Source organism: Triturus cristatus, chromosome 4_2, assembly GCF_964204655.1.
Source record: "Triturus cristatus chromosome 4_2, aTriCri1.1, whole genome shotgun sequence".
NCBI lineage: Eukaryota > Metazoa > Chordata > Amphibia > Caudata > Salamandridae > Triturus > Triturus cristatus.
In genome coordinates this window covers 449,481,693-449,508,866 of record NC_140586.1, presented here as the reverse complement: position 1 = coordinate 449,508,866, position 27,174 = coordinate 449,481,693, and the positions used below count along the sequence as shown (strand labels likewise).

Genomic DNA, 27,174 nt, shown 5'->3' with positions numbered 1-27,174 from the left:
AAATAACAAGGCTGATCTATCCTTCAAAGTTAGGGAGATAGTATGCTCTAGTTCTAGTCAGTACTCAGTATGGAAATTGGGCTTTCTGCAAACATGTTTTAATTTTCTTTGATATGAAACACAATTTCTAACCTTTGGAATTTACAATCGGAGAAAAATCTATTAGACAGACATAAATTAATCTTTTGAAGACAACTTGTTTAACTCAATGTCGAATGTTTGTGCATTGCAGAGTAAATTAATTACAAGAACTTTCTGATTACATTGTACCAGAGTTCTCATAAATATGCTGCAATACCTGCAAAACATTTGAACAAACCTTTTAATTATTCTCTTGATCTAAAAAGTCCACTTTTATTATCAAATCTCATGCAACTCTCTCTATATTGCATTAGCAACTTGGTGACACGAAAGTTCAATGAAAAATGGTATGCTCAGTAACCTGTAGCTACACAAATTTCTAAGGGACCAGGGGAGGCTGGTGCATAGGGGCGAGATGGGCGTCGCCCTCCCACCCTGGGGGACAAAAAAAATGCTTGATGAAAAACACTGAGCAGCTAGGAATAAATTGTGCTGGCTGCTAGTGCTCAGTGAACAAACATGTGTAAATTTGGTGTTTTCTTTAGGGGGGTGGGGGGGTATGGCCTTTGCTCTGCACATGCTTTTGGCTGGGCGAAGATTTCTTCGACCTGGAGCCAGAAAGCAGGGCAGTGACGACACACTGGTGGGTGCAGCCTGTTTCTCATTTGCAGAATAGCATTTCGATTTTGGGCGTTTTCCCCTTGGCCCAGGGAGGAGTTGGAGACCCTCCATTCATTACAATGGCTGGGGGCGGGGCTGCCTGGCAAGCTTAGAGTTTGTGGGGGTGTGGCAGTGGCCTTTGCCTCCTCCACCAGACCCAGCAACTATTGTTGTTGCTTTCAAGTGATTGGTTTGCTGGGGTCTGGGGGAGGAGTCCAAAGCCAAAAAATCCAGTATTTTCTGGTTTTTGGCTTGCTTCGTCGTCGTGGCTTGTGCGTGCGTGTGCTCTCATAACTATTGCCACGCTGTGAGAGTGAACTGGTGCACCAGGCCTCATTGAACAACGTCGAGGTGGCACGGCGCCGGTCATCTGCATCATTCATCACCGAGTCGGAAGTTCGGAAATCGGAACACACGGGTAAGTAAATGCCGGCCGCCGGCACCACCCATAATAACCTATTTAGGCACTGTTTAGGGTTGTTTTTTATCAGCGAGCAGCGAGCAGCGAGGGTAAAATAGGCAAGATAATAGTGTTGTGTTTTCATATGTCAATTAGACAGAGGCTGCGGCGTTGAAACACTAGCAGTGAATTCAATTCACTGCTCGTGTTTCAATGCCTCTGTCCTGAATGCAAAGACAGGCCAGGAGTCAGACTCGGTGAGAGACACAGAAGGGAGGGGGAGCATATAAATCATGGGCAGTAAGGTGGTCGGTGAAAACTGGCAGAGAGCAGTTGGCGAGAGCGAGGCAAGTTACAGGCACTGCACTGGCTTCCTGAGAGGACGCCCCAGAGGCCAGGGTTCTAGTTCTAGAATGACGGGCGGCAACGTTCCAGTAAGTTACGCCCGTCGCGCGGACCCTTTGGCAGCCACACCTGGGCATATGTATGTACTGGGTAGGCACATGTATGTGCTGAGGGACCTATTAGCATAGCAGCTTGCGCTCGTCAGTGTGTCGGCGGCGGTGCTTTCTGCTCCGAGGATTGTCATCTTGCCCTGCTCTGTGCACTTCAAAGTCTGCCTTTGGCTTTTTTGCGGGTGATAAATAATGTCTTTATTGAAATACATCAGTGGCGCCGAGGTGTGACTCATATGGCACATGCTACAATGGTAGCCATAGCCATTTTATCAACCTCAGAAGCTGACGTTGAACGGGCTGAGACGTCATCGCCTGTCTCGAGCTTGTGACATGTCATAGATGTTTACTTGTTTCATTTGTTCGTTTCTTTAATCATGTCAAAGGATGTAAAAGGTGTCGGCTCCAATGCGCATAACTCACTAGAATATTATGCACACCTTGATAAATAAACTAGAAAATCTAGCTGTCCTGTGCTGTCTAGCTACTGTTTTCTTTTCAGGTAGCGCCTTGCGAAAATGTATTTGGAACTTTCAAAGTTTGCAACCTATTGTCTCTCGGATTAGGAAGGGTACCCGATGGGGGTTGATGCGTAAAATGTATAATCCCTCAAAGAGGACGGAGAAAAACATTTTCAAAGAGGTGATACCGACTTGCAATGTGGTTGCATAAATCTAGAGGCGTTTAGCTTTCTAGGAGGGCCAATCTCACTGAAAATGTGACACCTGGCCAGTGTGGGCCAGTTGACAGGTACGCAGTACTAGTGTGTGTTTTGTACTGAAGAATTGTAGTAAGGGTTTTTACCCATGCTGGCATTACCACATGTGAAACCAGTTGTACCCGTGCACTGCTGGTAATCTCGGCCCCAGAGCCTGCTTTGTTTTAGAGGTTCTGAGTACTCGGTGTGGCAGGTAAGAATACTTGAATCAAAAAGTATGCAGGAAGTGACGAGGATGCACCTGGAAAAAAACAGATAAGTAGCTATTCAAGTGCGAAGTCACACTGCATGCATGATATACGTGGCCTTTTTAGTAACATTACAGAAATCTGTTTGATGGAAATGAGCGTTTGCGAAGGCCTCGTCATAAAACCTGTTTCATGTTATGTTATTGTACTAAAGTCACCTGCTCTCGCCTGGAAAACTCTGCCAGACCTTAAGATCTGCTGCTGGTGCTGATTGTGTCTCATTCACAGTCAGTGAGTGATGTGAGGCAGACATGTGTGGCATCGCCGGTCACAACCAATAGAAGATACACTGGTGGGGTGTGTTTCTCGTGGACTGCAGACAACAACCCTGCGCAAGCTGATATGTCGAGGCTGCAGCACTGTTCTCACACAACACCCAAATGACGCGCAAACCACCCCCTGGGCTGCCGCAGATGAGATTCCGGACCCTGTGGTTCATCCTGATATTTCAATATTCGGAATTGCTTCATATAAAATATGCAAGTTTGACAAAAAAAGTACTTGCCAAAATACAAATGGAAAGCGTATTTTCGTGGGCACAAAAGAATGACGGGTGACGCCTGCATTTCTCCAAACAACAGCAGCATTGGAGGAGAAGGAGGAGGATTTTTTTTTTTAAACCGAGTTTGTTTGGGCTTACCAATATTTTAACATATTATTAATGTGACACACGACTGAAACCTGCTCATGTTTTTGACATTTTGGAAGTCACTGTACCCTGTGTTCTGCATGCACCTGAATTCGTTGCAGAGCAGCATATGTTTTTAATGCTCTTCATAGTCAAAAGGGAGCTTTAAAATAGAGATTTGCAGTGTTGCTTTTTTTTTTTTAGGAAAAATATGGCACGGTTTTAGCTCTATAGCATAGTGCATATTCTGAGAACTAGTAGTTAACAGCTAGCAGAATCTGAACGAGTGTCTGGAAGGCCTCTCCCACCGCTGCATGACTGTAAATGAGCAATCACTATTTTGCAAGATCATCTTTCTGCAGTCTTATTGACTGATCAAACACATATCCCCTTTGCCTCGGAGTGCTGAACAAACTGCAGACAGCTTAAATTATGCAGAGTCAACCCGTAACAACATTTATCTGGCGTTTCACTGATTGAATGACTGAAGGTGCAATCTCAAGTGCAAATCAAGTACCAGTAATACAGTGCATGTGAGTGCTGAGAGATGGTGAGTGACACCTTCCGGGGACAGGGCACAACCCACTGAGCTGCACTGGCTCTCAGACCCCACGACAGGGACCCTCCGAGGCCTTCTTCAGGCTGCAGTGCTATAGGAACCTGTTCGATGGGTGCATTGCACCCGAGCTTGGGTGGATTGTAAAAGGCACTCGTGTCCAGGGTGCAGGTCACGAATAGATGGCACGAGACACGTGACAAGTTCGGAAATCTCGCTCTATTTAGAAAAGCGTCAGGTGTGAATGTTACTGGCATTAATGTTAAACATGTCCCAGCAGGGCCGGCTTTAGGGCGGTGCAACCGGTGCCACCGCACGGGGTGCTGGCTTCCTGGGGCAGCAGTGTTTGAAAGTGTATTATGCTTTTGAAGCACCTGCTGCAGCGTTTCTTTCCCCTGGCAATTACCAGGCCTCACATAAATGTCAAGAAAACTCCTGTGATTAATTATCGTCCTGGGGAGAGATCAGTGTTTTGTAAAGTTGAGGTTTTGACTAAGGTGAGGTTAGTGCAGGGGGTTAATGTGCCTGCTGCAAAGAACGTGTACCAAGTAGATTACAGAGAGCGTATGATGTAAACAGATCAGCAGGTTACTGCTTTCAAAAGAGAAATCCTTTTGTTACTTGCAATTTATTTATAACTTATACTCCAAATATAGAATAGTGAGCTATTAACTTTCATCCTAGAACTGCATACACACTGCAAAGTATACATTATTAGAACGTTGATTAATGTTGCAAAAAGGGTTAATTTGGCTAGAAATCGATTCTTATTTTTAAAGAAAACTCCCAACTATGCTGTTTCTTTTTCGACTCTGAGTTTGTGCTTCTCCACACCAAGTACTCTTAAACTATACATATTAGATATAGAATAATGATTGAACGGGGGCTAATTGGAAATGATGACCTGACTACAAGATGGCCGCCTCCCAAACTCTCACAAGATCTTGGTGTGAGAAATCACACCCCTTTTTAGAGTGCTCCCAGTAGTGTAGTGGCAGCCAGACCCTGGCCTTGCAATAAAGACTACGCACACAGGTGCGAAGGTGGTGGTTTCAACTCTGGCCACGCCCGAGTCCCTGGGCTATTTACTATCTCACTTGGCACATACTCCAGACACGACTACTGCCTTACGCATGTGGGTGGGTGTGTACCAGATTTCCCTCCTGCGCAGCGCACAGCATGGTGTTGCCCAACTTTCTGCAGCTGGGCTATTTACTATCTCACTTGGCACATACTCCAGACACTACCGCCTTACGCATGTGGGGGTGTACCAGATTTCCCTCCTGCGCAGCGCACAGCATGGTGTTGCCCAACTTCCTGCAGCACTACAGCCCCCTGCTTGTCGCATTAGACTGAACTGCTCGTATTGTGGCTCCACGCTTTGAGAAATCTTAACTGGTTGCCCAGTGCATGTGTTAATGTGTGTGATTGTATGTAAATACACTGTATTTAGTTTATCATCAGCAGGCGTGCAACCTTTCTGTATGGACCTCATTAAGGTATCTTCAGTGGTTGCAGCTGCAACCCCTGAATCGCCCCTTATGACCCCTGGCACTGTCTTTGCGACCCTGGACCTCAGAGGTGGCAAAATCAGTGCCAGGAACACAGTGTCAGCTCGTCCTTATGGATATTGATGGGGCTCCGCTCTCTTTGTTTTCTCTCAAACTGTTTATTACACTAATAGTGAATAATGTGTGTATGTGTAAGCATGTGTATGTGAGTAAAATTGAAGGTCAAAGGGCTTGTGATGTCGCTTCTGCTCCCCCTGACATTTTGGTGATTTGACATGCATGCTTGTCTCGTCTCTGCATGAGGGAGCTGCAGAAGAGCCCAGCCTGATTCTCTACAGCAGGTACCACAAGGCCGGTAAAACTGCCCCGCATGGGGGAGGGGACAGAGGCGCAGGGCAATAGAGTTCCGGCAACCCCAGGAACTGCCTCGGCAGTGGGGTGAGAGCACGGACTAAGGGGCGACCATTAATGGGATAGCTTGAACAGGGGCAGAAGCAACCCCCACCTGTGTGATAAGAGCAGGGCTGGGACTCGGAGCCGAATCCGATAATTTATCACTTCACTGCCTGGGGGCCCGGCCGGCAGGCAGGGTCAGGGTGACTTTCATTCTGTGGTGGTGGGGGTGGCTTCAGAGAGGCCTTCCCTTGGCGGCGCTTTAGTGTGTAACTGTGTACACATTACACACGCAGGTCAGACACCACGCATTCCATTTACGTGGCTCCGAGTCCCGGTGCAGCCCTCAGAGTCAGCCATAGCCTTCTTGTTCTCCTCAACAACCTCTTAAGGGGCACTGTTTAAGGTTGTTATCACTGTGTGCGCAGGGAGCCGAATCCGATTTATTACTTTACTCTGACCATCGCCTGGGGGCCCAGCCGACACTGCAGGCAGGGTGACTTAATTCTGTGGTGGTGGGGGTGGCTTCAGAGAGGCCTTGCCTTGGTGGCGCTTTAGTGTGTAACTGTGTACACACGCAGGTCGGACTCATAGGTGCAGGGGCAGGGCCAGGCACAAATGGATTGGAAACTCGGAAAGGAAAGAAAAAGAAACACGGCACCGCCACACATTCCATTTCCGTGGCTCCGAGTCCCGGTGCTGCCCTCAAGCCATAGCCTTCTTGTTCTCCTGCAGGATTTTATGCACAATCGATCCATTCCCCACACGAGAGGGCAGCGCGGCGCCTCGTTGCACACAGCGTGAGAGTGTCTTGCCACTGCACTCTATCTGTGATTTGTAAATCATTGTATGAATGAATTTTCTGTCCAGTGTAATATACTTCTTGCAAATTGCAATCTGTAAAGTGTAGTATCTTTTTGGCGCAGAAGCCCTATAGAAGTTCGTTCAGAAAAGTGGGAGGCCAGAAAGAGAAGAACTGCAATTAAAGACAAAAAGCACACCAGCAAATCATTAATGCAGTGTCTGGAGTGCGCCAACTATGTATGTTTGGGAATTATATTATGCAAGACTCCCGTCTCACTCTGGTGATGCCATATCAAATAACTGCTCTTTGAAACTCCGTTACACAAGATCACTTTCATATCGTGGACACGGGGAGGTGAAGTGATCTGCCCAGAGTCACAGGGTGCTGAGGCAACGCTGGTACTCGAACCCTGTTTTGCCAGTACCACAGTCGACAGCTCTGTAATGACCCATTCTTTCCCAGCCAATAACAGTGAGGGCTTCTAAGCACTTTAAAAACACAGGCAGCGCCCATCACAGCAACAGTATACAATATTTTCTTAACCATGTTAACCACTTGGTGTGGTTTTATTTAATTGTTAATGCCAAATTAAAGTTTACATTTTATACTTCACTTTTCTTTTGTACATTTATGAGGCCCCTTGCGCTGCCGCAATGTCTCTTTTTGTGATGTTCCGTGGTGCAAGATTTTTATTTACGAGGCAGCACTAAGCCACTTTTTTTGGCTTAATGCTGCCTCGTAAATATGTTCCCCTTTAACTCAGTTTTCTGCGTGCAATGCGTGTTGCTGGGGGCGTTCCCAGCAACATCCATGGCTTTTTGACACTGCCCCAGATTTACGAGAAATCGGTAATCTGAAGCAGCACCAAAAACTTCCAGAGGTACAACGCGGAGATATCTCTTTATTTCGCCTCATTTTTCTTTTTCTATGCATATTACCTTCTGCAGAACACAGGGAAAGAGGAAAACGCCTCTTGTAATTGCCCGCAATGCAGGCACCAGTGCCCCATGGTGCAGCAGTGCCTACATTGGTGCACAGCAGCTTATTGTGTGCCGGTGCATGGGGAAAGGACAGGAATGCTCCGTATCTGCTGATAGATACGGTACATTTGTGCCCTTTTCTTTTGCTGTAGGGCAGGGCAGCAGGATGGCCTACTGTTCTGCCCTACAGCAAAACCTCATAAATGAGGCCCTAAATGCAAATTACTTTCTTCACTGATTTCAATTCTTTTTCTTGTAATGCTCTACATTTATGTGTTTTATTATTTATGTTTCAATTTAAAAATTAAACTTATTGTGTTAACTCCTTTTTCTCTATTGTAAATTTTGAAACACTATAAACCATATCTGTCTTTTTCAGTATATCTTTGCTTTCCACCCAAAATCTTGTTGTCAGGTTTGTATGTTTTGCACCTCAATTTCTGTTATGTGGACTTTCTGTCAGTGTACATTTATAGTATATAAATGCTATATTTTGCTAAATAAACACAGTTTGCTGAAATATAATTTCTGTTTGTCTGGCTAATCTTAAAAAAATCAAGGATGAACTGCATTCCTGGGATGGATCTCTTTCGCCATCTAATTTTCAAAGTATTTGCAATGTACGGTCTTACCAATGGTGTGAGCCTTGATGACTTCATTAACCAATACAATAAAGAGGAAGAGATGTGTTACAGGTAGAAAACACTTAGAGGGCCTCTTCCCATTGGCTGTGTGTGCTTGGCTTGGGGGTCGTTTTGCGAGCGGATTGGGCACATTTTTTATATGTTTGTAATGTTTTCCTCACACTTGTGCTTTAAAATGCTATATTTGGATCCCGTTTTTGCAAAAATTTACAGTAAATATGTGGTGTAAAACCCACCATTTGAATACATTTTTTGCAAAATTTTCTTGCGGGGGTAAACCCCCCCGCACCCCCCTTTTTCTGTTCGGGCTCGCTCGCTACGCTCGCTCGCGCATTGTACAAGGGTACTGTCATGCCCCGCGGTCCGGCCCCTGTGTGCGGTGTGTATTTAAACGGCGAAGGGCGTGCAAAACGCCGCTTCGCGTTCTAGCACTGAGCCCCAGTTCCGTCTTGATTGTTGTTGCCTGACTTCCGGTTACACGTACTTCCTGTTTTCCAGTGCGAAGCCGCGGACGAGTCGAAGCAGACGAGTCCCGGCTCCGGGGTTGTTATTGCTGTTCCCCCTGGTGAAGCGTAGAGGCACTCCTTCCATCCGAGCGGCCGAGCGTGTTGGCGCTCCTTCCATCTGTGCGGCCGAGCGTGGTGCGCCTTGCCAAGTAAGGTCTAATTGTTATTAAGCAGTGCGGGAGTCGCCCATCACTCGTCTCTACTTACCTCGGAGATTGAGGTTGGCAGACGGTTAGTGAGTTCCCATCGCCTGCACTGCTCCTTTGGATATCTCTCTCCAGAATCAACCTCTCTGGCTAGAGTTGTGTTGTGTTGTATGTAAGCCTGCTAATTCCAAATCCTGCATTTCAGGCTTGAGTTGTGTCGTGTTTTATGTCAGCCTGTTAATTCCAGATTCAGGCTTGTATTGTGTTGTGCTTACGCCTGCTGTTAAGGCGACTCCAAGTCTTGTGTTTTGGTTGGAGTCATACTTTGTGTTCTTACCCCAGTTCAAGTATCAGTGGCCTCCGTGGCGCATCCACTACTTGTCCCTACCCTATGTTCTCTTGAACACGCATCAGGCATCCGAGGGTGATTATTGCAAGGACCATTGAGCAGTGGATTAGGTTTGCCACCTTCCTACATAAGAATCACGGTACTTGTTCTTCCTACACATCATATAGGCATATGGGGAATTGTATCCTTCCATCATTCATGATTCCTGACTTTGTTGTTCACAGTCTGTAAGCTGACTTATACATAGTGAAACTGAGTTCTCCTCTGGGATCGATCATAAGTGGGTCGTGCAGAGTTATTCCTACTTATTCCTGCAGGCCATAATCCAGGAGGCTGGCATTAACCCCGGTAGGTGTCTGGGGGAATGAAGTGAAGAAAGCTCTAGGGTAGTGCTGTATTAATATTCATATATCTACCTTTGTGTTACAGCTGAAGGGCCCTATCATTCCTTCCTGTCGAGAACCATCACCTTCCTGCTATTTTCGCCTGCCAGAATCATCCGTCAAGACCTGCCTGTTTTCCCCACCTATCCTTGTTTTGTTTCCCTGTTTTCCCCAGCGGGTCCTTCATACTCTAGAGTTTGATAGAGTCGGAGGAACGTGGGGGACGACTGTGGACTTTTCTCCAAAGTTCCGGACGCTCCTGCAGAACATCCGCGATCATTACAGGTACTAATTTTTCGCCCCACCAGTTTCAAAATCCACCAGCCGCCCCTGTAAGGGACATCAGCCTTGGATTTCATTCGTATAAACTAACAAAAGGCTCAGCTTGTAGAAATACTCTGTATTGTGCTTCTTCTATTTCTGATATATTTCAAACAGAAGCCAAATAATGAACACAGAGCACATTTTTCATTATTGTATTAATGTAATGTATGTATGTACAGCTAGCGGGTTTAAGTCCAGTTAATAATATCTCTTGGATTTTTGCCACAGCTGCTTGAGTATTGTCTGGTTGAAAAATCTGAAAAAAAAGTGTACAGTACTTTCATTATGTGTATGGAATTAAATTCATCAGAAAGGCATGCTGCACAATGTCAAAAATATACTCTTACATGGCAACTGCTACCTTTATAAAATATTTTAGCGGATTTACAAAAAATATCAGGATTACTTCTTGAGTTTTACAACAGTTGAATATTTCCAGGAGTGATCCATCTATGCAAATCGTATCCATAAACATTGTTTTCACTAGATAGCCAATTTACACAAGTTAATGATGCATACATCTGCAGATTCTTAGGTACATTTAATATCCTTCAGGTGGAAGATCTCCTCCATCATATATAACATATTGGAGTTGTTTGCTTCCCTTATCTACCATCGAAGTGCACTTAGATCCTCATTTTGAAAATTTTAGATTGTACGCCAAGCTATTTACGGGAGGCGCCTTCTTTTCCAGCCCGATGGTAAATCGCCCATCATAGTCTAAGTTCTCCACTGTACTGCTGTTGTGGAGAATTGCCACCTAAGGCGCTCAAGCTGACACAGTGAAAATGTGATACTGGTTACCACCATTTTATGGCATGTTTTGCTTTTCAGAAACAACCCTCCAAACTGAGGGTTTCGTACAGAAAAAATAAATAAAATAGCAAACTTCACTGACACACAGGAATTTTTTTCCTTTGTGCCAGAGACATTTTTTTTATTCTTTCAGTTCACTATAAACATGGTTTACTTGACCGTCAACAACTGGAAAAAAGCATATGTTCTAATTAGGGTGCTCATTCTGTAGATCTAAAGTGGAGGTGCCCTATGGCGGTCGAACTATTGGCTATACGTTTTCAATGAATGAGTGAGCAGAGACTCCTACTGTCAGAAACCATTTGACGGATGACGTATCCATCAGTTTTGGATAAATATTCCTCATACACCAATACTTACATAAGGTCCAAAGTGTTATTTTCACAGGAGTATATTTGGCTGCTTTTCCAGGGACTGAAGGACCCACAAGATATTTATGAAAAACCAAAATACATAAACTTCTGTGGGTGATCACTTGACATTGCAATGGACTCCAACGCCCTGTTCCTTCCCTAAAACTAAGGGGCATATTCACAAGCCCTTCTCGCCACTACAATGCTACTTTCAGTGACGTTGTGATGGCGGTACGGGCCTCGCCTTATTCACAAGGCAGTGTAAAGCCACTTAACTTGGCTTAAAGCTGCCTTGCGGAAAAGGCACCCTTTCCCGCTGTATATTGCATAAAAGGGGCGTGCCGTGGGTGTTGCGGTGGGCATTCCACCGCAACATCCTTTGATTTTGATGCTGCCCCCTATTCACAAGGGCAGCGTAAATAGGAGGCAGTGCCAAAATTAAGACCAGGAACACTAGCACACATGGAAAAAGCAAATTGCCATGCCTGTACATAAACAAACCTTTTTTAACCCCTTTGCTGCTAGGCCTCCCCCCCCCACCATGAGCTAAGCCTTTTTTTGGCTATTTGGGGTAGTTAGCGCTTAGGCCCCTGTAACTTTTTGACCACATAAGGTATCCACGCCAAATTTGCATCCTTTTCTTCCAACATCATGGGAATGCTAAAGGTATCCAGGGTTTGTGGATCCTCCTGGAGGGGACCCAGAATTTAGCCAAAATACAGCTACATTTTTTGGGGGGAAAATGGGAAAAAGGGCTACAGATGAAAGTGTTTTTTTTTTCTTCCTGCAAATGGTATCAACAAAGGGGTTGTGGTGCTGAAATCATCATCTTCCCAGCTTTTCGGGAAAAGCAGACTTTTGTCAGAAAACCAAACTTTTTTTACACAGTTTTCGCATTTTTCTGGGACTTACCCTATTTTTGCTATTTTTTGTGATTTCAACCTCCTTCCAGTTAATGGTAGAAATGGGTATGAAAGCAATAATGGATCCTTGAAGGCTATACATTTTAGAAAAGTAGACAAAATTCTGAATTCAGCAAGGGGTCATTTGTGTAGATCCTTCCAGGTTTCTTTATAGAAACTAACAGTTAAATAGAGGAAAAAATGAGAATTAGTTGAAAAAAACAGCCTTTTGTGTCAACGTTTTCACCTGTAACTTCTTCTAATTATGAAATCTGTTTGAAAGCAATATACTGTTACATCTGCTGGACCTTTCTGCTTGTGGGGATATATAGGACTTGTAGGTACACCAAGAACCCGACGAAACCAGAGCCAATAACTGAGCAGCGTCTTGCAATGTTTTTTTATTATGTACCCAGTATATCGGTATTAAAGACACCTATGTACTTCTGAAATTGGAACAAAATATAGAGTTTAGAAACAGTAGATATTTGCACATTACCGAAATTGTGAGTACCCATACCAGCATAAGAATTATAGGTCATTTTTCAAAAAGACTTCTTTTTTGCACATTGTCTTTCATTAGAAAGGCAGAACTGGATCGAAAGTCAATAGGAAATAACAGTTGCTCTATAATTCTATGTTACCCTAAGTCTTCCACAACATGGACACATCACATTTTCACGGTGAAAATCTCACCCTTTTTTTGCAAAGTGCCTAGCTGTAGATTTTGAACCCTAACTCTGCCGGCACCTAGGGAAACCTAGCAAACCTATACATTTTTGAAAACTAGATACCCAGGGAAAATCAGGATGGGGTGACTTGTCTGGCTCTCACCAGGTTCTGTTACCCAGAATCCCTTGCAAACCTCATAATTTGTCAATAAAACATTTTCCTCACATTTCTGTGCTGGAAAGCTCTGGAATCTGTGTGGATCCACAAAATTCCACCCAAACTGTATTTCCCAAAATCTTCTGATATAAATCGTACCTCACTTGTGTGGGTGGGTCAAGTACCCGTAGCAGGAAAGGGCCCAAAACCTATTGGGGTGACATCAAAATTACCTATGACAAAACAACCTGGTTTTGCAAGAGGTGTGGAAACTAGCTGCAATAGCTGTTAGCATCAGCTGAAGCCATTTTGTTTTTGGCAGCCATTTTAGTTAGCCATGTGCTTTCTCCCTCTTCACTGTTGACTGCCCTTGTATTCTGCTTGTGTCATGTGATATAGTTAACTCCTTCAGCACTGAGCCAGAGCCTTGCACATGCTCAGAAAGACCTGTAGCTGCCAGAATGCACCTGCTCATAGTGTATAACTGCCAGGCTGTTTTTACTGATGTAAGGAGAAATGTCTCCCCTCCCACTTTGTTGATCAACCAATTTTTGTATACCCATATTAGTCAATAACTATTCTTGTATGTGCCAGTGCCCCCCTTTGGTCTTATGCTGACTATGCAACAAATGTATATAGAAGACCCATGTTCTCTGTACTCATTAGACTGTCTCATTACAGTGGCCTGAGGGTACCGTATTGACGCAGTCTCTCTCATGTGAGGTCAGTCTCCCTCATGTGAGGTTAATAAACTTGTGTTTTACTATTTCAGCTTCGTGCCAATCTCTTCTTTGTTGGTTTAAGGACCAGGTGCATCAGTGAACCCATGAAAAGGTTTTTGATTTCTACAAATTGGCACCCGACGTAGACCTCATCGGAGAAGTGGCTATTCAAGGGAGTGGTCTTGACGGAAGACAGGAATCTACTGAGGAGGACAGGACAGGAATCCACTGAGGAGGTACCCTGCGCACGGAGATTCTTTGTCTTTGCAGCCCAATGTATTTCTGGTTTTCCTGATCTGACCCTCCAAGTGTTTGCTGCTCCTGACTGAGAACTTCTTTGGCGTGGGTATTGTAAAACGACCGTTAGGTCACTCAGAACTTGGCAGAGGAAGCTGGAGACTTTGTTTTGGTAAGGTTGCTGTGGCAACACTTTTGAAATTAGCTTGGCCAAGATTTTGGTTTGTTTGTTTGTTTGTTTGCTGCAGCAAATGAAGGCAGGTAATGAGGAGATTTTTCTCTAAATTTTGAAAACTTGAACGGCACACATTGAGTTAAGTGACCCTTGCTGAATAATATTGTATATGCTACAATATTCTTGCCATGCCTGTTTTTAACACACTTCATAGAAAGTGTTGCTGTCTTGGTGGTACCAATATGGATTTAGGAAGTACTCAGCTGATTCTCCTAGAAGGGATACCTAAATAGGTTTAAGCATATTAAAAAAGGTATTTCTTCCATGCTGACTAGTACAACATGGAACAATATATATACATATTAAACGGATCCTGATCTGCGCACTTAGTAAAATTAGTAAATGGTGACATGGAGCGCATTTGAGTGTTCTGTCAGCCAAACTGGTAATTTGGTGTATTTGGCTTCTTGAACATGGAACAGTCTTTGGGCTGTTTTGGCGCAGTCTTTTGGACTACTTTTTGAGAGCTCTTTTTGTAAATATGACTTATAATTGGTATTTACAAATGTTTTGGTTTGAGTACAGTCTGTGGGCTGTCTCTTGTTTTGTCCTAAGTGTTGATTTGTGGGTTAATTGTTTTTGTTGTTGTATGTGGTTGTGGACTGACATACCTGTGAAGTACTTTTTTCAGTAAAGAAGTAGTAACTATGGGGCAGATTTACAAGCCCCTTGCACCACTTTTGCGTCACTTTTCCCATGTTAAGAATGACGCAAAAGTGGTGCAATGGCCTTGTAAATAAGCTCCTATGTTTTTGGTGTGAAAATGGCTTGCTGCAACAAGCAGTGTGGTGTGTTCTGAGTGTATGACCCCCTTCTTGAAAATGTCTGGAATGAACTCAATTTGGTTTGTTGTTGTCATTCTGTTATGCAAATGTCATTGAAAGAATTACATTTTAAAAAGAAATGAATTATGTAACATATGCTAAATAGCTGCACGCTACCATTAAAGTGAAAATGTAAGAAACTATAGATGTGTGACAATTGCCACAATGTTATAGATAAATTAGAATTCACACTCAATAAGAATAAAATAGGCCTCATAGAACGGAAGAAAAAACGAAATTGTGTGCTTTGCAATAACTAGGACTAAAATACAAAATGTTACAGCATTCTCCTTAGATATATTGTATTAGATATTAAAAGGCATTAACATTATTTGAGTAATTAGTTGCTGTAAAATAAAAGCGCCTCTTTTGTACCACATTACAAAAACGATAGATTTTGACTGGCTTGAAAGGCCTGAGTTTTAAATAGACTGAACCGTGCTCAAAATTCCAGCACCAGAAAGAATGTAGGACTTTCTTTATTGTAGCTTTTTACATAAGTACATTTGTGAATCTGATGGTAAAATAATTACTGCCCTTTAAAAAGTGGCGCAAATTATTTTATGTTTCAGTAAAGCTTCTGTGCTTAGTGTTATAAATAAATGCATTTAAAGGCAAAAGGAAAGGAATGAGGCTTGCTTTTCATGTGTGGAAACATCAAAAGGGTAGGTGATGATTATTAAAAAAATTTTTTTATTGAAAATCGTTTTTGATCTTTGCAATGTCTAATAATAATACTGTGAACAATATAAGCTCCGTATACATTTCCACTAACTCTTGGGAAATTAATTGGCGCAACCGCCACCTCCGTTCCACAGTAGAGTGGCAAAAAAGTTAGGTTTCGCGAAAAACATGACTCCGTTAGCACCCTTTTGTGAGTTCGGGCAAGCTTGGTCATAAACCAGCTGCCTCAGAAGAAAGTTCCCAAAAAACACCAGGAACGCCCTTGGTTTTCCTCCAGAGAAGCTGCTGCCGTCCCGTCTATGTTTTAAGTTAAACGGGAAACGGTTCGCCCGTTGAACCTCACGATCCCAGCTCCAAGAAGATTGATCAGGAAAAGACTCCTGGAGGAGTTTGACTATGTATCGTCTGGGGTCGTCACCCTCAACTCCTTCTGGTATGCCAAGTAGGCGCAGGTTGTTCCTACGCTGTCGAGTTTCTCGCTCTTCCATCTTAGCGATTAAGTCTGTCAGACATGCAGCATTAGAAGAGCTTAGTTCTTTAACAGTAAGGACTTTGGTTTCCAGGCTCTCCGTGCAGCCTTTCACCATAGTGACACGATCACTCACGTCGATGCAAATTTTGTTCAACTTTCTCATGCCCCCCTGTAGTTTTTTCGCAGCCCCACTATCCAAGCAATTTTCTGAGCGGACCTCCTCCTGAAATTCCTTAATTGAGGCCAGGATAGAGGCTAAGGAAGGCTCGGTTGTTACATAGGCATCTGTCTAGTACAGGTTTTGAGTTCTCCCAGGATGCCGTCTGAAGACGTCCTCATCAAGGGGGTAGGACATCTGTGAATCGAAATAGTCCCACTTTAGCTGGCTGCGTCTTTTAGTTTTGCTTCTTATTCTTTTTTTGGCGCTGCACAGTTCCAGTATCTTTGTGAGATCCAGAGCTATTGTCTTATCTACAGTCAGAGCTACCCCCCTCTGTGGTAAAGCCAGAGCCATCAGCAACCGAATAAATATTTTTGCCAGGCGGTTCCGGGGTCCACGGGGGTAAAGGGCCAGTATTAGCTTCCAAGTTACAAATGTAATTGTCAGTGCCAACCATGGGCGGTTTAAGCACACCCTCTGATATACTTGGGGAAGCAAGATCTGGAGTGAGACCAGCCTTAGCTCCAGAAATTTGTTTTGCTACAGAGAGCTGTTGTCCGGTGCACTCCTTCAAGGTGCCCCCCCCTTTTCCCACAGGCTTCTTATGGACCTCCTGTTTCCCTTTAGAGGGGTTGTCAGAAATTCCGGCGTCCCCGCAGGCAGGGTTAGTTTGAGCCACTCTTGCCTTACCGCCTCTGCTGGATTTGGAACCCCTGGTCGCCATGGTCTGATTCGCGCTAATCTTTCCCTTTTTCCTCCACCGTATCAACAGGTCAAGGGAAAGTGTTGGAGCAGCAGAAACCGCAGAAGGCAAAACACGTCCAGGAAAGCGTCCAGGAAAACGGCAGTCCGTCAGCCTCCCGAGCGCGCCTGGAAAGACTGAACACCCTGCGCTCACAAGCAAAGCCCGGACTGGCCTAGTCGAGCTGGAGCTGAATAGCGAAGCAGAACAATATGGGCCGGCTCTTCCCACGCATCCTGCGATGACCTGCACAGCCACAGCCGATCGAACAGCGAGAGCAGCTGAGTGACAAGGGCTCACGCTGACTCCATCTTGCTCCCCATCTGCACCTTTTCTCTGGTTATGGAAATGTCTTTAGATTAGTATTGATCAGCCTTGTATCATATTGTTTTCCTCTTTTAATCATACGAGGGGAAGGTCCAAGGTTTGCTTTGGAGCTGTTTTCAGCAATGCTGCATAACGCTTTTTTAATGTTTTTTTTCCTTTTGTTTAAATTGGCACAGCCTTATTGTCTTTATGTTTGTTTTAACAACGAAACTCAGAGGCTGGGACCCATTCTGACTACCATCATTCAGGGTCCCCCTGATTGCTCGAATGTAGGGGGGAGGGGATGGGTGGGGTGGGTGGGAGATCTCACAGCGACGGAGTGATTAAGGGCATTTATCACTACTGTATCGGTGATTGTCACAGCAAGTTTACACTTAATTTTGAAGGTTTCGAATCAGTTGGGAGATGTAAAATGGGAAAAATAGGGAAAAAATGAAAATTAGTACTCAAAATGGGGCCATCAGGGTAACAGAAATCTTAAGTTAATTTTACAGGCTTAACGAAATGAGATATTTATTAGAGATCTCATTGAAAATTATTTTTCAATTCCTGTTGAATACGGCCCTATGGCAAGGTGAACAGGGAAAAAAATGTAAATGAATACATTTAGCACACTTAGCATTGTATATGTGAACATCTGTGGGTTGAATGATACACTAAAGAGACAGAAAGTTGCCCTCGGCTTGCGTTTACTGGGGGCTGACATCGTCAGCCTTCAGGAGACACACATTGAGGGAACCCAAATACATCTATTAAATACATTGGCTATAGGGTGATCGGGGGGACAACACAAGGTGCTAAGATGAAAGGTGTTGGGGTTATGGTAGAAAATAGATATCCTTTAAAAGCTATCCGAGTGAAGTCTGATCCCTTAGGCAGATGGGTCATAGCTGAATGTAGTTCATCTCCAAATTCTTCGTTCACCATGTGCCCCATCTATGGGGCCAATACGGATGACCCAGAGCTTTTTAACTGGATTTCAACCGAGCTCGCCCAATGGCCCCTCCCTATCATCATTTGTGTTGATCTTAATATTAACTTACCCTGTAATTGGAAAGCTAGCGACCAATGGAAATATGTTGGTAGGAAGCCTCAAGTATTTCCAGCTGTTTTAAACTTAATGCAAACCCATGGGGTTAGAGATGTATGGGCTAATTTAAAATCTACACTCCCGGGATACACCTATTTCTCCACCCCACATTGTTCTTTAGCTAGACTAGACTATTTCCTGGTCTCATCCTCTTTACTTCGAGACTGCGCCATTGATATTGCCCCACGCTTCGTGTCAGATCATAACCCGCTTATCCTGAACATCCGAGAAAATGTAGAGAAGTCCCAGCGTGGTGCTTTAAAAGATCCCTATTATACGATGCCGAAGATAATTCAGGCAATCCAATCTCTTTTTCTCAAACCTACAGCCAGGGTATTAATAAATGGTAAATTAACAGAACAATTTCCAATCTCACGGGGTACTCGGCAAGGGTGTCCTTGCTCTCCATTGCTCTTTGCTCTTTACATCGACCCATTGATCAAAAAAATAGAAAATAATCATGCAATTAAGCCAGTTAGTAGATTTGGGTAGGATACTAAATTTATGGCCTATGCCGATGATCTGGCTATTACCACCCCAGATCCCGAAAGCACTATTTTGGCATTGGAACAGGAGGCTCATGAGTTTGGAAAAAACTCTGGGTATGCTCTCAACAAAAATAAAACCCAAATTATTTTAAATGACAACATCAACTGAGTAGATAGTTGGGCAGTTCCTACAGCCAAATACTTGGGAGTGACCATTGCTGCAAACACCGATTTGATCGTTGCTGAAAATCTAATCCCACTTGCAGCTGACACCAAGAGGGCGCTCAATCGGATTAACAACTTGCATTTGACTATAGTGGGACGATGCAATGTCATTAGGATGACTAATTTCCCGAAGCTACTTTACTTCTTCAGGGCCATCCCCTTAGAGTTCAATAGGACTATGCTTTTAAAATTGGAACACATTCTAATGGGTCTATTCTCAGCCAAGACAAGCCTTTAAGACACTTTCCCTACCCAGGGAGAGGGGTGGATGGGCACTCCCTAACATCAGACTATATTATTGGGCCTCAGTTTTGCAGTATAGCCTGGATTTACTTTTCGAAGATTCTTCAATTCCAAACACAGGGCTTCCGTCTCCCTTTTACTGCTGCTTGGAGAGGAGGCTCGCGGATGCCTATGGCGTCAAGTGACTTTCGGCTATTACAAATGGGTCAGGTTCAAGAACTTGGGCGGCGTATTCAAGGTGTTCTCTAACATTCGCAAGATGTACGGACTAGGCCGTTTGAACAATTATTCTCCCATTTTTTTAGTTTTATTTACAGGAGTGGCACAATGTGGGAATCAAAAAATTAGGCGATCTGATTACGATTGAAGGAATTAAATCCTTTATCAACCTAAAAACCCAATTCAACCTACGAGACCAAGACATCTTTAAGTACACCGCTATGAGAGACTTCTTGATCCGAAAGGCCGGGGGTACTATAGGATTTGTGCAGATAGATCTTTTTGACAAGCTAAAAGCCCCTGTATTACCTAGGATAGGAACAATGTATTCAGCTTTGAATAGCCGAATGCTCGATGATCTTTTTAAGATAGCCGGCAAGTGGCATTCCAAACTGGAGATTCCCCATAATGTCTTTTACTTCGCTTTAAGATCTACCCAAGATGATTTGTTATCAACTAAATTACAAGCGCAATTTTTCAAAACTGCTTTTTTCTTGTATATCACTACTGTATCGGTGATTGTCACAGCAAGTTTACACTTAATTTTGAAGGTTTCGAATCAGTTGGGAGATGTAAAATGGGAAAAATAGGGAAAAAATGAAAATTAGTACTCAAAATGGGGCCATCAGGGTAACAGAAATCTTAAGTTAATTTTACAGGCTTAACGAAATGAGATATTTATTAGAGATCTCATTGAAAATTATTTTTCAATTCCTGTTGAATACGGCCCTATGGCAAGGTGAACAGGGAAAAAAATGTAAATGAATACATTTAGCACACTTAGCATTGTATATGTGAACATCTGTGGGTTGAATGATACACTAAAGAGACAGAAAGTTGCCCTCGGCTTGCGTTTACTGGGGGCTGACATCGTCAGCCTTCAGGAGACACACATTGAGGGAACCCAAATACATCTATTAAATACATTGGCTATAGGGTGATCGGGGGGACAACACAAGGTGCTAAGATGAAAGGTGTTGGGGTTATGGTAGAAAATAGATATCCTTTAAAAGCTATCCGAGTGAAGTCTGATCCCTTAGGCAGATGGGTCATAGCTGAATGTAGTTCATCTCCAAATTCTTCGTTCACCATGTGCCCCATCTATGGGGCCAATACGGATGACCCAGAGCTTTTTAACTGGATTTCAACCGAGCTCGCCCAATGGCCCCTCCCTATCATCATTTGTGTTGATCTTAATATTAACTTACCCTGTAATTGGAAAGCTAGCGACCAATGGAAATATGTTGGTAGGAAGCCTCAAGTATTTCCAGCTGTTTTAAACTTAATGCAAACCCATGGGGTTAGAGATGTATGGGCTAATTTAAAATCTACACTCCCGGGATACACCTATTTCTCCACCCCACATTGTTCTTTAGCTAGACTAGACTATTTCCTGGTCTCATCCTCTTTACTTCGAGACTGCGCCATTGATATTGCCCCACGCTTCGTGTCAGATCATAACCCGCTTATCCTGAACATCCGAGAAAATGTAGAGAAGTCCCAGCGTGGTGCTTTAAAAGATCCCTATTATACGATGCCGAAGATAATTCAGGCAATCCAATCTCTTTTTCTCAAACCTACAGCCAGGGTATTAATAAATGGTAAATTAACAGAACAATTTCCAATCTCACGGGGTACTCGGCAAGGGTGTCCTTGCTCTCCATTGCTCTTTGCTCTTTACATCGACCCATTGATCAAAAAAATAGAAAATAATCATGCAATTAAGCCAGTTAGTAGATTTGGGTAGGATACTAAATTTATGGCCTATGCCGATGATCTGGCTATTACCACCCCAGATCCCGAAAGCACTATTTTGGCATTGGAACAGGAGGCTCATGAGTTTGGAAAAAACTCTGGGTATGCTCTCAACAAAAATAAAACCCAAATTATTTTAAATGACAACATCAACTGAGTAGATAGTTGGGCAGTTCCTACAGCCAAATACTTGGGAGTGACCATTGCTGCAAACACCGATTTGATCGTTGCTGAAAATCTAATCCCACTTGCAGCTGACACCAAGAGGGCGCTCAATCGGATTAACAACTTGCATTTGACTATAGTGGGACGATGCAATGTCATTAGGATGACTAATTTCCCGAAGCTACTTTACTTCTTCAGGGCCATCCCCTTAGAGTTCAATAGGACTATGCTTTTAAAATTGGAACACATTCTAATGGGTCTATTCTCAGCCAAGACAAGCCTTTAAGACACTTTCCCTACCCAGGGAGAGGGGTGGATGGGCACTCCCTAACATCAGACTATATTATTGGGCCTCAGTTTTGCAGTATAGCCTGGATTTACTTTTCGAAGATTCTTCAATTCCAAACACAGGGCTTCCGTCTCCCTTTTACTGCTGCTTGGAGAGGAGGCTCGCGGATGCCTATGGCGTCAAGTGACTTTCGGCTATTACAAATGGGTCAGGTTCAAGAACTTGGGCGGCGTATTCAAGGTGTTCTCTAACATTCGCAAGATGTACGGACTAGGCCGTTTGAACAATTATTCTCCCATTTTTTTAGTTTTATTTACAGGAGTGGCACAATGTGGGAATCAAAAAATTAGGCGATCTGATTACGATTGAAGGAATTAAATCCTTTATCAACCTAAAAACCCAATTCAACCTACGAGACCAAGACATCTTTAAGTACACCGCTATGAGAGACTTCTTGATCCGAAAGGCCGGGGGTACTATAGGATTTGTGCAGATAGATCTTTTTGACAAGCTAAAAGCCCCTGTATTACCTAGGATAGGAACAATGTATTCAGCTTTGAATAGCCGAATGCTCGATGATCTTTTTAAGATAGCCGGCAAGTGGCATTCCAAACTGGAGATTCCCCATAATGTCTTTTACTTCGCTTTAAGATCTACCCAAGATGATTTGTTATCAACTAAATTACAAGCGCAATTTTTCAAAACTGCTTTTTTCTTGTATATCACTCTGAGTCGGGTTGCAAAATGGGGGTCCGTGAAAGGAGCGACGTGTCCTAGATGCTCGGAGTACGGGGCAGACTCAATACACATGGTTGCCACATGACCAAAGCTTATTTCTCTCCTCGCTAAAATACAGGATTTTCTTGGGAAAGTTCTCTCTACTGATATTGATTTAACCACTACGACTATCCTAATGGGCATTCAAGACAAGGTTAGTCGGAAAAGGGGTGGAGCATTTATTTTTGTTGCTATGACAGTTTATCGTATTTGTTAAGCTTCTGCTTGGATTGATATAAATCTCCCACTGTTTTCCTACTGGTTGGCCCGATTGGTCTCGACATGCCATCTTGAGAAAGCCATCTATGCAAAGAAAGGCATACGGGGAAAAAGAAAGGGCTTAATTATATGGGACCCTCTCCCTATGTGGCTAAATCAGGTACAGAAGCAGGGTTTCTGGAAAGGTATGCTCTTTACTGGTCGTCTTGTAATTTGTTTTGTAAATCGCGATCATTGGTTTGCTTTTTGTTTGGTTTTGTGTTTAACATCAAGTGCCTAATTCTGTGTATTTTGCTAGGGGTTTGGGGGGGAGGGAGACGGGGGGCTGGTGCTGACTTGATTCTTGCTTTGGTTTTTTTCCATGTGGCAAATAAATAAAAAAAATACAAAAATATATATATATATATCAGCTCCTAGCATCAAAGTTAAATTTAAGCAGCACTTAACCACAATATGGGGAGTGCAATGGGAAATTTCACTTTACCCAGGCGTATAAAAACTCATTTTATAAGAGTGTACCTTATACATTTTTGATCCTCCACCCCTGGGATATCTAGGAGAGACCCTGGGGGTCCCTAATATGCAAAAACATTGTAGGTTATCCATTTGTGAGTGCCCCTACCACCAAAGTCGAGTTTGGGCAAAATTTACTTTTTAAAAGCAGTTCTGCCACTCAGGGCTGTTTTCAAACTGATCTCAGGCTTCAGTAATGCACACATGCAAGTATAGAACAAGCAGCTGACATATTAACTGCCAGAAAGCACACCACACACTGCACACAAATGAAAATGAGTATAAAAAAACCAGCAGAAGTTATTATCCTACCTTTAAAATTGTTAGCACACAGGTACGGAACATTACTGCCTTTCAGCTGTCATTCTTCAGAGTTGCTTTGAATTGGATAAATTGCATGGAATAGCCTTACTGACAGGGGACAACAGGTTTAAGGGTCAGAGGCCAAGGTCTGCATTTAGAACTGACCAGCCCTACTGAACGTGAAATTTCCACGCAGGGAGCCACTGTGACAGTATGTGATTTCTCATTACACTATGTAAGCTTGTAACTACATTTAAGAAATAGAAGAATTTACTTAGTTGTCTCAATATACTTCTGGCCCTGATTAAGCCTTCCTGGAACAAGATTGGACACCACAGATCTGTTTTAGGTAACATTGGCGAAAGGAAATATTGCATATTCTGTTAGGAAAACATGGGGATATCACTGTTTTCTTGTGCAATAATGCAAGTGTAGGAGATATGCAGGTGGGGTTTATTCTATTGAATAACATTATCGAGGGATAGCAGCGTCTGTAGGCCATATGCAGAGAGTAGCTCTGCCATGTATATAGCACTAATGCTTTTAGTTTAAAGATTACTGTGCAAGAGCTGAGATAAGGAGGCAATGGGATTTAGTTTGCATTAATACGCCCTCATGTTACACTAGCACAATTGCTAAAGGAATTGGTAGTTGGTTATTAATGTTTTCCAGCTAGCTCAATGTGCTATTTACCTCCTACAAGTTTGTTTGTGCCCATCTGCCAAAAATAGGGGTAGACAGTGTCGACAGAAGGTTACCTGTTTCAGGTTACCTACTGTCGCATGGGGAGGAGATTAGGGAGATTAGCTCCTGGGCAAATTAAGGGTAAGCAAAATTAAGTAACACATTCTAATTTTTCTTGATTTATGTGCTCTCTCTCTCTTTTTCTCACTCTCTCTTGAGCTTGTCCAAGCTGTCTAGGAATGGCCATGAGACATTTAATTAGCTATTTAATAAAACTGTTTTGAAAAAATGGTTAGCATTAAAAAAATGAATAAATAAATATGCCATGTCTGATGAAATTATGAAAGGATGAGTTGTCTAGGTTGCCGTTCCCTTATTTGACCTTTAAAGGGGAACCATATGTGGGTATTTTATGTTCTAAAATTCTCAGGTGATAACACCATAATTGTTTATGTTATTCTCATGCTACATACAGTTTTACAAAGACATTACTAGTCTGTGTAAATAAGCTGACAGCCCTTATTAGAACTGGTGAATGTTTTTTTTTTTCTTTGAAAATGATATTGCATAGTCCAGATCGTGAAAAGTAGAATGCAGGAGGTTCATAATGTCAGGAAAGACACCCATGTGATCCTCAGCAAACATTTGTGAAGCATAATATTGTTTTATAGGAGTTTGCTACAACATGTTCTGGAGAAATGTATGTACTCACTATGTTGAAGTTTTTTTTTGTTATTTATGTAATACGAATCCCTGTTAAATAGCAGTTTTAGATTTTCACCTATAACATGAGAGCATGGTCCTAAGCATAAAATGTAGGTGTTTTTACGTAAGAAAAATAATTTTAGAAGTGTCTGGAGTCCTGTACAAGTAGTGAAAGGTTATGACTTATGAAACACAAGCTTGTTAAGACTAGAAGCACAAAAGAATGCTTGTTATAAAATTTCCTTTTTCTTGAGGTCCTGCAGATGAATAATATAGGAATACACAAATGTAAGGATTTACAATATATCTGTATTGTTTTTCTTTTTTTACTCAGAATTTAGTAAATGAACACAGACTTCCTTGGCTGCTTCAAATAGTGTAACATTTTACTCTTGTCAGTTCACCAAAAAGTTCCTCTTATACTCGCTAATAGGTCCAGGGTGTTTTTTACTCTCAGATAGATGAAGTGGTTCTTGGGTGCCTTGCTAATGTATTGGGCGCTCCAAGACTAAGAAAGTATTCTGAGACTATCCTCTCTGTTGATAGATTATTTGCATGCCTTGTCTAAAGATTTTTTGTTCTGTCCACTAATAGATATTTGCTGCCTTACAACCATTGCCAGAGGGGCTCAGACATCAGATCCAGCCTGAGGAGTCAGCGCCAGTCCAGCTTGAAGCCAAGGTGAAGGGATCCAGCACCGGCATTGGTGGCAACTAGGACCACAGTGAAGGTAGAAGGCCGGAAGCACTGGGACGTAAAGCGTATACCCCTGCCACTGTCTTGGGCAAAGACAGGGTCACAAATCTGAATGGAGAAATTCTGAATTCAGGTTTTGATGCCCAACTGAGAGACTCACAGACCGACAAGGACGGCAAGGAGGCTTTTGCTTGAGGTGACCCCCTTTGAAACAAGGGTTGCTTCAGATATCCCAGCATCAAGCCTTTGAGTCCTATCTCCAAGTGAATGCAAGTCTGGACCTCTGTTTGTTGATCAAGAGATACCTGGGCATACTGGGTACAATCTGTGACCCCAACAAAAGAGCAGTGTGTCAGCGGAGCAACACAGGAGTTAGGGAAGTACTTGAGTTCAGGGTACAGGTGCTGTGCTTTGGTGCCTGTTATATTAAAGTGAAGAAAACTGGTGCACTGCCTGAGACACTGGACAGGATCGTTGAGGGCATTTGCCCAGGAGGGTGATTGCCCTTTCCTGAAAGAAGAAACTTTTCCTTTAAAACTGGGCCGTGAATGTTTTCTTGAGGTGCAAGTAGTGCAGCTCCACTGTTGGATTAACAATAGGAGCCTGCCTGTGAGGCTCAGACAGACACAGGGAGAAGACTCCCCTCTGGCTGGTTGTACAGCGGCTTCAATTCCAAAAGGACATTTTGTTAGCAATGTACCCATTTGGTCGTCCCATTTTGAGGAGGAGCAGCCCTTTGCGGCTCCTTCTCCCGAATCCCATGGCCCCGTGTGGTCCTCCTGGTCCCCTGGAGTGAAGATTGTTTTTGTAACAAAATGTCTAATTGCTTTAATATTTGCATTAGGAATGTTTATTCTGCAAGAGAAACGTTTTGTTGAACAGTTGATAAATTCTTCTTTGCCCACTTCCTGAATATATTAATTGATACTCTAGCCCTCATAAAAGGAACACTGGAAAGGTCTATTGAAAATGTTTTTTGCATAGAATTGGACTAGATGGTTTGGGGATTTGCTTTCTGCTTGGGGTTGGAAAATATTGATAGTTCTGTTTGTAATAATAGTCATTATTTTCTCCTGCTTATACCTTATATATAATTGTTCAATTAAATGTTTAGAATGTAAAGGCCTACCTAGCAATGGATCAGAATATTAATGGATTATGAGGATAGATGTGCAAGATAACTTCCATGCTTCTATTAATTCATAACGGATGTCTTCAGCTAATGCTAAAACGGTCATCAGTGGAAACTAGCTGCAATAGCTGTTAGCATCAGCTGAAGCCATTTTGTTTTTGGCAGCCATTTGAGTTAGCCATGTGCTTGCCATGTGCTTTCTTCCTCTTCACGGTTGACTGCCCTTGTATTCTGCTTGTGTGATGTGATATAGTTAACTCCTTCAGCACTGAGCCAGAGCCTTGCACATGCTCAGAAAGACCTGTAGCTGCCAGAATGCACCTGCTCTTAGTATATAACTGTCAGGCTGTTTTTACTGATGTAAGGAGAAATGTCTCCCCTCCCACTTTGTTGAGCAAGCAATTTTTGTATACCCATATTAGTCAATAACTATTCTTGTATGTGCCGGTACCTCCCCTTGGTCTCATGCTGACTATGCAACAAATGTATATATAAGACCCATGTTCTCTGCACTCCTTAGACTGTCTCATTACAGTGGCCTGAGGGTACCGTATTGACGCAGTCTCCCTCATGTGAGGTCAG

At 43.0% G+C, this 27,174-nt stretch overlaps 1 long non-coding RNA gene across 1 annotated transcript; it reads left to right on the top strand.

Moving 5' to 3' along the window:
* The first annotated feature begins 1,047 nt into the window (after positions 1-1,047).
* Positions 1,048-27,174, top strand: LOC146834549 (uncharacterized). Its single transcript, XR_014960305.1, has 4 exons — positions 1,048-1,159; positions 13,459-13,644; positions 16,793-17,101; positions 25,359-27,174. It is a non-coding gene; the product is annotated as an uncharacterized LOC146834549 (long non-coding RNA).